Raw genomic sequence first — 14,500 nt, 5'->3', positions numbered from 1 at the left:
AGCATTTTTTCAAAAAAAGTTATGTTTCTTTGAGCAGCAGAATTCAAGAGTCAAATTTCATTATGATATACCACCTGATCAGTGTGAGGTTGTGGGGATAGAGACTAATAAAGATTACCTTGCACTAATGTTAAGAACCCACTGAGTTCTATCATAACAAAGAAAAAACAATAATTTCAAATCTAAAACTGGCTTATGCCATTTCACAATAATAGCAATAATAACCTATATTGCAGGCTTATTATGAGCCAGATACTGTTCTGAACACTTTATTTATATTATTGCATTTACTTCCCATAACTATGAAGTAGTTAATTTATTTCCATTTCCATTTTTCAAATTGAGCAAATACACAAACAGAAATATATTACTGAAACTATAATCACTGAATATATATAAATTTATTTTATTATTTAATGTAATATGTCAAAATGTCTCCCATTATCTTTAGTCGCCATTCTAACTATATATTTAATGATAAGGTAATAAGGCTTGCATCAGTGTTCCATTTCAGTATCATTGTTCACTTCAGTTATTTCAAGGCTTTTTTCCCCGTTCTTTTTAAATAATAGATAATGCATCAAGAAGTATCTTTGTGAGTTAAAATTTTGTCTTTTTTACTATAAACTTAGAATACAAGCACCTCAGCTATCTCAAAGTGGCAATAACCAGAAGTGAGTACATAAATGAGTACATAAACGTCTTTATAACTATTGCTACTTATTACCTGATTGATTTTTAGAAATTTAAACCAACTTACAATTTCTAAAACTATCTCAATGTTTTCATTTTACTACATCTTCTAGCCTCATCATTATAATTGTAATATTGTCTAGTGTTCACAGTATAAGCATGATGCCTTAAGGTTGATTAAATATGCTTCTTGTTGATTACTCAAAAGAGTGAACATTTTTTCCATTTGTTTTTCATATTTGCTTCTTCTCTTATGTTAATTGACCTCTTTGCATTCGTTCAACTTTAAAAAATTCAACACCAAATGTAGAAAAGTACATTACACATTTTCTTTGTATTAATCATTTACTTGCAAGAGTAAAACAAAAAAAGTTTTCATTTATATTCACAAAGGTGTTATATCCATTAAAATAATGTCATGTCAAGATGTGATGACATAGCATTTGATAGATAACTTTGATATTTGGAGAATAAAACTTGAGCATGTTTAGAGTTAAACTTCCTTATTGATTAAGCTTAAAATGTTTAAATGGCAAAATAAAAATGAAAGAGAAAAGTACCTTTTTTAAGCATCTGAAAAGCAAAGTCACAAAAATAAACAAATTACATTTCTCTTCAAATGGCATTTTGAAAAGACAGCTTATAATTCCTCTCAAATCTATAAGGCAAACAGTACAGATGTCAGTTTAAAGCACAACTGGTTATAATGTTTAAATGAAAACATAAATCAGAAGACAAGCAAAACAAGGTTGGAACAATTATAAAGAAAGAGAGAGGGACTTCCCTCGTGGTCCAGTGGTAAAGAATCTGCTTTGCAATGCAGAGGACATGGGTTCCAACCCTGGTCAGGGAACTAAGATCCCATATGCTGCAGGGCAACTAGGTCCATGCACCACAACTACTGAGCTCGTGCACTTCAACTAGAGAGCTTGCATGCCACAAACTACACAGCCCATGTGCTCTAGAGCCCATGCGCCCTGGAGCCTGCGCACTACTAGAGAGAAGCCTGCACGCCACAACAAAAGATTCCGAGTGATGCAACTAAGACCTGATGCAGCCAAAATAAATAAATAAATAAATAAATAAATCTTTTAAAAAAAGAAACAGAGAAAAGGATGATGGCATGAGAATAATGAAAAGGAAGTCCTCAGTTTTTAGGGAAATAATAAACCATGTGTTTTTAAATTTCCCTAATATTAATAGTTATAACTAAAATGATTAGACACTGTAAAAGAATGGAAAACCTAAGCAACAAGCTTTCCCTGGGTTTGATCAGCCTACAATATATTTTAACTTGGCCATGTTCAAACATTTTTTTCCTCTCACACTTGTAAGGCACAAGATAACTGAAAGAATATTCTGAAGGAGTGAAAACTCTTCCCTAGAGAGAGATTATGCTTCCCATTATGGTAAAGAAAATCATCCCTGAAAGTTTAACTCTTCCATCAATACTGGCATATGTTCCTTAGGACCCTGGGACACTGTTTTGTCACCAAGATATTTCTTCTGTCCCTAAATCTGTCAGATTAGTACTTTTATTAAACTGATTTACAACTGCAAAATACAGGTATGACTATAAGTAAATGAGTTTCCTGTAATTTTTGGTTTGGAATGATTTCTAAGGCAGGTCAGAAATCAGTGAGATGGAGATTCAATTCTCCCCACCTTCAGGGTAAGGTCAGATAGAACCACGGTGGAATCACAACTCCACTATTCTTGGTTCTGTTGCTCTGGAAACTGCCTTAAATTTTCTGAGCTTTATATTTTTTCTTGCATTAAAAATGGACATAAAATAGTTCATTAGATGTTTGGAAAGGTTTCAATGAGACTTTTTGTAGATATCTAAGACCCTGGTCCCTGGGAGTAAAAGGACCCCTCAATTATAATGTCTCCTTCTCTTTCATTTGCATGGTAGTGGTGATGCTGTTTGGTGGTGCTGGTAGTAGGCCCTGGTGTGTTTTCTGAGGGCATTTGAGTCTGTGACTGAGATGTTGAACAGCATGTAAAAGTCCTCGACTCAGGGTGAGACTCATAATACCTTTAAAAATAAATGGACTACGCAGATCTGTCCTCTCTCTTAACAGATGAAGAAACAAAGGCCCAGGGAGGAGTAGGGTCTTGCCAAGGTTACACAGAGACTATGTTAGAACAAGACCTAATGTCAACTTTTCTGATTTCCTAAATGTACATGTGTACCCTTGAAAATCTTTCTTTTGTATGTGTGCATGGGGTACTTCAGATGATCCATATGTGAGTGTCAGATATTTTATTTAGATTCATTAATCCTGGATAAATTTATAAATTTCAATATGCTTTGACTAAAGAAATCCACCTGTATTTGGCTTGTTCCTTAGTGCTTCTAAACTATTGTGTGACAGAATGAAAGAAGACATCTGACTTCTGAAATTATACCTGTAGGTAAAAGAACCTGATGAATCTACTCAGCTGCAAATATGTGCTACCTTTTTAGAAAAAGGAAGTATGACTCTAAGGGTGGAGAGAGAGAAAATTTGGGTCTAGTGGTTGCAGCCCTGTGCACAGAGGGGGAAACCATGGGTACAAAGGGTGGAGTGGAGCCTCAAACCAGAGAGGATTATTCCCAGGCTTTGAATCCTAATGGAGTTTGCCTAATTGGATTTCAAAAATTTAGGTGGTCAGTGACTACTTTCTTGCTTCCATTTTCTATCTTTTGGAGTGTTATACTGTTATACTATGCCTGCCCCATCACTGTAATTTTGAAGCATGTAACATAACTTATTTTCTATTTTCACAGGTTGACAAATGGAGATAAATTTTGCCCCAGGGAGACTTATACCGAGTCTCACCCAGACCTGATTAAGGTTATTTAAGTAACAATATGAGTACTTTTGAGGTTATGGTGTTTAGGTGAGATTTTGGACTTTAAATTGGTTTTACAATGCGTTAAGACTTTTGGGGATGCTAGGATAGGGTGAATGCATTTTGCATGCGAGCTGGACATGAATCTTTGTTGACAAAAGAGTAGATAACTGTAGGGTGAACAATAACCCCTGAATATTTCTACATCTTAATCTCTGGAAACTGTGAAATTTAACTTATTTGGAAATAGGAGATTTGAATATATAAAAAGTTAAGTATCTGGGGATGAGGAGATTAATCTAGATTATCTGTATGACCTCTCAAAGTAATCGTGAATGTCCTTATAAGAGTGAGCAAAAGGGAAATTTGACAAAAGAGGTGAAGGTGATGTGCAGGTGGAAGAAAAAAGAGCTGTGAAGAGGCTATATTGCTGGCCTTGAAAATTGGGAAAGGAGCCACGGATTGAGGAATGCAAGAGACGTAGTTCTAGAAGTTGGAAAAAGCAGGGAAAGAGATTTTTTTCCCCCTAGAAGTCCAGAGGAAGCATGGCTCTGTTGACACCTTGGTTTCAAACTCAGTGAAACCCATTTTGGCCTTCTGACCTCACACACTATGGGAGAAAACATTTGTGTTGTTTTAAGTCACTGTTTGCAATAATTTGTTATAGAAGCAATAGCAAACTAATACATTTTCTGTTCTTATATTCCAATCATATAACAAATATAAGAATTCTGTTATTGTTATCAAGGAAGTTACACATAATGTTACATAATATATAATCTCTTATGTAGTGTAAGAGATAATACATAAATATATGTGTAACTAAACAGTAAAAAAGCCAAAATTTTGCTGAGATGATACACGGTATAGACAGAATTTAAAGATGGTGACATTAATGGTAGTGATGATAATGACAATCATTACACTGTTGAGAGCTAAGATTTGTTGAGCATTTAACATGTAGATATGTACTGCCTGACATAATTTACATGAAATCCTCTTAATGACTTTACTGGAAAGATTCTGAGAGTATCCTCGCTTTTCAGGTGAGGTAATTGGGATGAGAGAGAATAAGTAATTTCCCACATGGCACAGCTGAAAATGGATTTTATGAAAATAAAGTCAAGATTTTAATCCAGGTATGTCCGCCTCCAGAGACACAGCTATAAATCTCATAACTTCTGCTGGAATCCAGAATAACCAAAAATAGCTTTCTGAGTGGGGTAGAAGCTCACAGATCTTAAAATTAACTGTAATTTATATTGGAGAAGAAAAGAGGAAAAATAATAAGTCTAACCCAGTGATAGGGAAGTAAATCTCTCACTTCATCTTAGCAGTAATCAGGATGTCTTCTCTGGGCTTATATTTTCAGGGTTCTACAAAATAAGTGGATTGGAGGGTTGACTATAACTAGTTTCATATTTACTGCTGCTAATCATGGTTTGAAATGAGAACAAATTGAATTTGAAAGATATTAGGCTCTTTGAGCTGATACTCATCATACCATCTGGATTATACTCAGGAGAACTGAGTCTGCAAAGAAATTCCTTTCTCTAATCTTCATCGTGTGAAAGTAAAGAGAAAAATGATTTCACCCTGTCCAGACAAATTCACGAAGCTTCATTTTAGGGCCTGAGGACTCATCATTCCATTATGCTAGCTGAATTTCCACAACTTGTGTATAATCAATCACTCCCAAGGCAGAAACATTGGTGAAGACACTCAAGAAACAATTCCAGTTAATAACAAATGCAGTGACTTTTCCATAAGGTACTATTGCAATAAATGGGAAAAGATGAGCCATTAGGCAGTTCATAAAAGATTCATAGTGATAAAGCTTTGAAAGACAAAACTTGGCCCAATGCTTTAGTGAGTTGTTTCCAATAATGACAGAGGAAAGAAATTCGTCTGGATGGAACTCTCAGAAGGATGATCAGCCAACATCAGCTTCTAACACTAGTCCACTTAGTATGGGAAGATTAATTACTACCTTATGGGGGAAACTTTAGTCTCCCTGTTCTGCATTAGCACACCTGTGAATCACAATGAAAAAGTGAGAAATTGTGAATAAAATCATTGTATTTCTTTATTATTTTTTAGAAGTGAAGAGAAAATGTATTCCTGAAATAAGTAGCTAGCACAAGTAATGGAACAATTTAGTCTAATTCTCAATCAAGGAGTTAGGGGAAAATTGTGTGTTTTGTGTGTGGCTAGTTGTGAGAACACAGTCCCATACCTCCAGTCAGATATATACACACTCTCAAATACATACATGTTACAACATGGATGAACGTTGAAGACATTATGTAGGTGAAATAAGCCAGAGATGAAGGGACAGATATTGTATGATTCTAACTATATGAGGTCTACAGGGTAGTCAAATTCATAGAGAAAGAAATTAGAATGTTGGTTGTCAGGGGCTAAGGGGAGGGGAGAATGGGTGATTACTGTTTAATAGTACAAAGTTTCAGTTTGGGAAGATGAAAAGAGTTCTGGAGATGGATAGTGGTGATGGCTGCACAACAGTATAAATGTAGTTGGTGTCACTGAACTGTACACTTAAAAATGGTTAAAATGGTAAATTTTATGTTATATATGTTACTACAATTTTTTAAGACTCCTATGTTGAGGGGGCTTCCTTGGTGGCACAGTGGTTAAGAATCCGCCTGCCAATGCAGGGGACACGGGTTCAAGCCCTGGTCCGGGAAGATTCCACATATTGCGGAGCAACTAAGCCCATGTGCCACAACTACCGAGACTGCACTCTAGAGCCCATGAGCCACAACTACTGAAGCCTGTGTGCCTAGAGCTCGTGTTCTGCAACAAGAGAAGCCACTGCAACGAGAAGCCCATGCACCGCATCAAAGAGTAGTCCCCACTCTCCGCAACTAGAGAAAGCCTGCACACAGCAATGAAGACCCATTGCAGCTAAAAATAAATAAGTAAAATAAATTAAAAAAAAAGAATCCTATGTTGAGCACCAAGTCATCTATATTCACTGAACCAAATGTTACAGAGACAAGATGCAAAACTTTCTTAAGTGAGTTAAATGGAATAACAACAAGATGGTAACTACACCCGAGAAGAGTAAAACTAGAGATATATGGTGGAAGTCCATAGTGTTCTGACACACAAAACAGTCATCTGATTCTCACTTCTACCTTTTGCTTCCTGGACACATGTATTCCAGCTACAGAGGTGACTTCACTGTATGTCCACATAGCTGAGTCATGTATCAAATCTTACTGGAAAGCAGTAGGATTTTCTTCAAGATCACAGTTCAACACAGCTTTCAGTAGTCTAATTCTTAATTCTACCAAGTCACCTCCTTTGTTTGATGGGACTGGAGACTGGAATGTTAATGCAACTCCAAACACTCAAGCCAACACATTAAAGCCCAGGTAAGCTTGTCAATATTGTTGAATATAAAGGTCCTAAGTATGAATCTCGACCATTAAAACTCCCAAGAGGCTTTCTGTTTTTTTTCTTTGCCTCAAGGTTGGGCAATCACACTTTTACTTGGTCCTTTACTCTATGTACCCTCTCTTGTGTTGCCAAAAGTAACAAATTATGCCTGAATTCCTATTTAATCACCATTGCCATGACAGTGATAAGATGCCACAGGTATTTCATCTCCCAGGACTTTGTCCAGTACTTTCACTACTTTCCAACCCACTCCCAGTGATAGTTTCATAATCATAATATCACTGCATGTCAAAGTTTATCATTGCTCATTGCTCCATTTCTCCTGAGAAAAGGATATCCATTCACTTGACAAGTATATGGATAACCCAACCTAGATAACCATATAGAGCATCTCTTTCTAGGCCCACTCATGGAATTATAGCATTAAAATGGGATCCCAGAAGATAAATAGATGAACATTCAAAAGAAATGACTGTATAGCATTTAATGTAAAGCCCCTTAACAGAGTGTGGACAAAGTAAAGTTAACAAGAGATAAGAAAATACTTGGAGGGTAGCAGCAGAGAGAAATAGCTACTATATCTAGGTCTAAAGGAATAAGGGGGAAGAACTGTTATTAGAGCCTCAGAGAAATCTCTAGCTGAAGATGAGGACTATCAGAGAAGAGCTGTGACCTTCAGTAGAGAAACTCATCCACTTCTGACCCAAAGCCCAGAAAGGAATAAATGCTTCTACCTCTCTTTTCTCCTAGCATCGTATCTCTTGCTGGTCCTTCAATGATTGAATATAACTCAAACCCAGAGTGCAAGGGACCATCAGGATCACATTCCAACAGCACACTGGGGATACAGGAAGGTAGAGAAAGAACAGATCTAGAAGAACAAGGTGATTATACAGTCTGCTCTTGTTATCCATGGGTTCTGCACCTGCAGATATGGACGGCTAACCATAGGACTGTAGTATCCACGGTTTTGGTATTCAAGGCAAGTCCTGGAACCAATCCCACGCAGATACTGAGGGATGACTGTAATCAGCACAGTCATCTTTCCTTTTCTTGCATGCAATTGCCCACCTGGCAGTATTCACAAAATAATGTATTGTGAGTTCTGTGTGCTGAAGCTTAGATATATAGAATCAGGCCAACTAATCCTCATTCGTTCTCAATCTTTAAACTTAAAATTTAAGTACCTCAGTTGGGACATCATCCAGCTGAATCACAATTTCCATACATGTTGTATGAGTTATTCTTCAGGGAGATAAGCAGGTAGGAGAATCACTTGACAGTGACAGTGTCTTCTTCTTTCTTCCTTTCTTCCTCTCTTGAAAAACAATCAGGCAAGAAGAGTGCTAAAATTACATTGATTCATGAAAATTGCCATGTCTTTAGTAACTTATATAAGGGGAGCAATTGTAAATGAATCATCTGATATACATTTCCAAAGATTTTCTTATTATGCTAGTTTCTTTTCATTGTTATCTGGGATATAATAGAATAAAAAGAAGAAAGATAGTTTTGTGGAATAATACACATTAGCAAACATATTTTTTAATCCATTCTAGATTATGATCATCTAGTTGGAAAGAGAATTAGAAAGTTTCTGTAATTTAGCAAGGAAAATATAAGTCAACTCCTATACACATTTTTCAATATGTACTGTGTACTTATCACTATTTCAGATTTTCTTGAAAGACAATAAACCTATTACAGACACATTTTTAAAGCAAATTAACTGACATAATGTTAAAAACATTCATCATTTATTAGTCTGCATTCTCATTTGCAAACAAGAGAATCCACTGCAACACGTTTAAGCAGAACAGGAATTTTAAAAAAGATATTAGGCAACACAAAGATCACTTGGTGAGAAGCAAAGATTAGAACTTTGACATTACACAGCCCAGAAAAACCCTAATTACAGCCCAGTACTGTTCCTGCAATGACACTGCACACCCAGGGAGTGAACACATTAGCTCACAGTGCAGACAAAGGGCACAGAGCTTCAAAACCTCTGCCAATCTACCCACCAAAGCTAACTGTCTTTGCTACCATCCTCTTTGAAAAATGAATTTCTTGAGACACCTGCTTCCTCACATTATTGTCTTCTGAATAAAAGTTTCACACTGGTATCTCTGATTTACAGACTTGATTCACATATCTACATGCCTTCAAGGAGACCCAGAAAATGAGTTTCTGATTGCCATCTTGGGGGAGAAGATTTAAATGCAGCAAATTTGCCAAATTTGGGAAGGTTACCCCAAGGAAGATATATATATATGATATATATATATATATATATTATATATCATATATATCAGAACTTAGCGTAAACAACCATCAAAATCCTGCTTTAACAAATAAAATCCTCTCTTACATAGATTGAGAAGGAAAGAAAGAAACCAACTGTAGCAAATAAAAATGAAATATGGTTAATAAGAAACTTTTATAACTGTAAGGAAGACTTCAGGGATAGACATCACTCACTGATTCAGATCTAAAAGTTATTCTGTGACATTAGTTTCCCCCCTTTTTCAAGCTATTCAATGGGGGTAAAGGGCAATCAAAAAATGCAGAAATATTATTTCAAATCAAGCCACTTCAGTAATAATATGGACATACAAAATACAAGTTTTACTTTAAAAGCAGAAGAGAAATATTTTAAATGTTCATAGAGACTTAGGAGATCTAAGAAGGAAACTAATGTCTCCTTTCCCATGTTTTATAACAAGTAGTTTAAGATTGGAATATAATCAGCTATACAGTTTACCTGAAACCTACAGTGACAGAACCCATATGTTGGAGCACACAGGAATAGTCTAAAAGCCTGGAAGCAACCTACTCCATAAAAATCTTTAATATTTATAAAAACCAAAGTTAAATTAAGCACTGATCATTAATAATAGATATTTAGGGGACAAGATATTAAACCCAAAATTTAAAAATTGCATACTAAGGCAGTTCTAAAATTTAACCTGCATAAGAACATCCTGAAGAATTCTGTTAATTTGCAGATTCAGATTCACTAGGTCTGGGGTGGTACCTGAAATTCCTCATTTATACAAATTTTTAAATCAATGTCTATGCCTCTGGTCCATGGACACCCTAGTGTACAAGTTTCTGAAAAGCATTGTAATTGACTGATATAATAGATGTTCTACCAGAAGGGGTTAAATGGTCAGACTAGTTTGCAAAATTCTATCTTTAACACTGATAAACTGGCTTCTTTATAACAGAATGTCTCAGAACGTTTAATTAACCAATATATACTGAGACAGCCAAGGGAAAGAGGATAGAGTGTAACATTAACAATTTTTGATTTGACAATGAAGTGTTTTTTGTTCTTATTTAAGAACTCGTGTTCCATAAAACACATTTTCGAAGATATGGTACTAAATTTAGATATGGTACTAAATTTTTAAGAACTTTATACATTATTTAAATTTTCTCTATCATTCCTTAAATAGTATGTACATTGTTAACTGTACATACTAATTTTAGATAATGTTTAAACCATTTTTATAGCATATGTATACATACATATACATAATATATACACATATATCTGATGTATGTTAGAACACTGTTTTCTCCTAGAATTTTTTAAAAAGTACAAATATAACCCAAGACTTCACCATTTAGTGGAAAAATCAAATTGAAAAAAAGTGCCTAAAAGACAATACATATCCAGTATAGGGCTCACATGTAAGCTCAACTTCAAGAGAAAAAAGAAAACATGCTATAATAAAATAGTTATGAATTGAAGAAATTAATGAAAATAAATTGTCTATTTCTTCAAAATATTTTGGAACACTTACTATAAGCTAGGTACACTGACAGATATGAGGGTAAAACACATTTAAGTAATGAATTATGTGTAAGATAATTATGGATTTTAGCATGTTACAAATGCATTCAGTAATTTAAAAAATTATATATATAAATTTCTGTCAAAATTTGCTCAATTTTTTAAAAGAAGTAACAAGTTTCTAAAATTTATATGGGGGAGCAAAAGACCTATGATAGTAAAAAAAAAATCTTGAGAAATAATAAGAAAAAAATTGGAGAACTTACATCACATGATTTTTAAACTTACTATAATCAAGACAGTATGAGATAGAGTAAGCATAGACAAGTAGGACCAGTGAACAGAAAAGAGAGGGCAGAACATTCTCATTGACAGACACATACACGGCCAATTGATTTTCAACAGAAGTCACTGGCGAAAAGGACAATTTTTTTTAAGCCACAAATGTTTGAGATAAAAAAGTACTTGAAAATTTTAATTTCTCCACAAACAGAAATTAATTTGTACATACTTTAAAACTTACAGAAGAATACAATGAAGAATATCTTTGCTATGGTATTACTTATCTAAGCTATATATTAAATCATTCTAAAACTTCTTACCTTAAACAAAAATAAGCATTTATTATTATCTCTTATGGATTCTACTGGTCAGGTTTTCAAGGGCAGCTTGGTTGGTGTCTTTCAAGGGATTGCAATTACATGTTTTCTGGGGCTGCAGTTGTATATATATTTGATGTTTAGTCATTCACATTATATAGTGTATTGTGCTCGTTATATTTTTTTAATAATTAAACAAGAAACGTGTTTATAAGTTCTCCATTATTTTTCTTACATAATCATACTAATATTACTCTTCTAAGAATATACATTTTACCTAGAAGTTCAAGGTGTTTTGTATAAGGATGATATAAACTGTTTATTATAATATTGTGTATTATAGTATTTGTGCCTATCTCCCCAGGAGACAGTGAGATCTCCAAGGTCATATGTAGTTTTTCATGATTCTTTTTATTTTCAATGCATGGTTCACAGAAGCATTTAATGTTTGAGGAATAAATTAATGATGGAATAAAACTGATAGAACACAGATCACAGTTACAACCCAGAACACTGATGTTAATAGTGACATTTCAGACACCATTGGAAGTTAGAATTGAGATGGAAAGAGGTGACTTTGCCATGGCGTCCCTCAGCACCTTCACATTAGGAACTCTCTCTTCTATAACATAGGAAGTGTGCTCTGAACACAGATGTTCCCCCCCAAAGAAAGAAGGCATTTGCATGCAGAAAAACACAGAGATAAACCTTTTCAAAAGACAAAATTTGTACTGTACGACAGGTGTCCCTTAAAAGCATCTGTTCCCATAATAACATGCACAGCCACTAGCTGTTCAGTTGCTATAAAAGTATTAAATTCAGTCTTATAAGAAGCAGAGAAGGGACAAACCTGGCAGTGTACTCATTATTTAAAGATTAGGAACAAAGACATGAAGACAGGAATGAGCAAACTTGTGCTTAAGAGAGGAGGGGGACATCATCAGAGGAATGTGACACAAGATATAATTATCTTGATTTTGGTGTCAAATTGCCTTCAAATTTTCCAATCCACTTCTCTTAACTAATTTGAGTAGAAAATCCTAAGTAGTTTTTATTAAATCATCTGTCATCTCTACACAGAATCAAGAATGATTTCAATAGACATTCAGATAAAATCATTTAACCAGTGGTGAGGGCTAACAAATTAAATTTTTTACTCTTCAATTCTAGAGGGATTCAAATTGCTCTGTCATAAATAATGTATAGCAGTCCTAGTATGCTTTTAAGGAACAAACAGGTTCTAAATCAGTGAAGTCTTATTCTGAACACTACAATAGCCCATTAGATCTTTTTACACACATCTATGACATTGGCATCCCTCTCTGAAGATCATAGTTAACTAAAATCTTATCTCAGATCCTTTCCTCCCCTATAAACTTACAGTGTTTCTCACTGTAAGAATCCTTATTTACTTTTTCATTCCAGTAAATTTAATTTGCAAATGTATGCTCTGAATTCTGCTTAGAAAAGTTAATATAGCTCACACTCCAAAACATACTGGACTTCATGAAACTATTATGCTTATAATACATTTTGGAATAGATAAAAATAAAATACAATTTCATCTTTATTTTTTGACAGAGGAATTCACTGAAAATTATCCATCAAAACAGAGCCCCCTTTAAGAAATAGTACTTTCTAACAGTTATTTACTTATCCAAACTGCATATAGCATTAAGACATAGGCTATCACAGCTGTGACATTTCTGTGTCTTACAAAAATGTGCGATTTGAGAATTATCATAATATAAATGGGTGAAATTCATACATTATATATTCCTCTAATGTAAACTTTTAGGCTTTGAGTGTAGATATTTGGCCAAGCCTGTGTTAAGTGCATTCTGTGAAGAACACTGTATCTGATATTGAGGAAAGAAAATGCAAATGAAGTAATATGATTTAAGCTTAAGGAATGCAGAGTCCCATTAAAAAGTAAAAATACAAAAAGGTGTTAGAATATAAAACTGAAAAATAGCATTAAGAGAAGCTCAAGACATAAGTGCAATGAAGTACAGGGAAAGGAGTTGAGGAAAATCCAGTGATGTGACACTAATTAGAATAAAAGGTTTTTTTTTTTTTTTTTTTTTAAAGAGGCAAGTTTTCACTAGGACTGGAAGGGCATGACTAAGTTGGAAAAGTGCAAGGAGGGAAAAAAAGAAAGACATTGCAAGCTGGGTGCTTATGAGTTAAGAAATGCAGACAAAAGTGAGCAAATGTGTTGGGAATAGAAGCGACATCTATGAAGCATGGTTGTTAATATCTATTGATCATCTACTACATACAAAACACTTGCTAAGTGCTTTACCTTCATTAACAAAATCCACTCAATTATTAATTACATTTTAAAAATTAGGGCACCAAGGCCAGAGAAATGAAGTAACTTGGATAATGTCGATAGCTGGTAAATTCAGGAGTCTGGGTTTCAAAACTTACATATTTAATAGCAGAACTCAGACTTTAAAACATAAGATAGTTTTTAATTTTTATTTATTCACAAGCAGATTGGTATTAGGTTAGATGTTTTCCTCCTGTAAAGAAACCTCTTAATACTTTATTTGATATTAGTCAAAACTCATTGAATCAAGGTTTTTTGTTCTTGAATTGTAATTACTAGAGAACATAAAATAAAGGATACACAATGCTAGATTCTGGATATATTCATAAAACAAAGGCAACAGTATTTTTGAAAAATCTATGTGTAAATTGTGAGTTATGAAAATAGTAGCCTTATTTGGAGTAATCAGAGTTTTTCCATTGTGAAGAAGGGGAAGACTGTGGATGAAATAGGTTTGGAGACACAGATCACATGTACATTTTAGACCTATCAGGTTTGACATGGTTAAATCCAACTAGACATGTCAGGTAAGCATTTGGAATTTGAAAGCTATGCATTTGGAATCCATTAACACAGATGGTAATTAAAGTTTATGCTAAATGAGAGTACCAAGACAGTTAGTATATAGAGAGAAGGACCAAGTACTGAGACATAGGTAATCCCAAGGTTGAAAAGATTGGGAAGCAATGGAAACTAATGAAAAGTGGCCAGTGAGGGAGGAAGAGGAAAGGGAGAAAAATGCCCTGGAAAATAATCAAAGCAACACAATCCACAAGAATATAAGAATATGGTGTCTCTGAAGCTGCA

This window comes from Mesoplodon mirus (assembly GCF_964341445.2).
Source record: "Mesoplodon mirus genome assembly, chromosome: 7".
Lineage (NCBI taxonomy): Eukaryota > Metazoa > Chordata > Mammalia > Artiodactyla > Ziphiidae > Mesoplodon > Mesoplodon mirus.
This window is presented reverse-complemented; position numbering follows the sequence as displayed.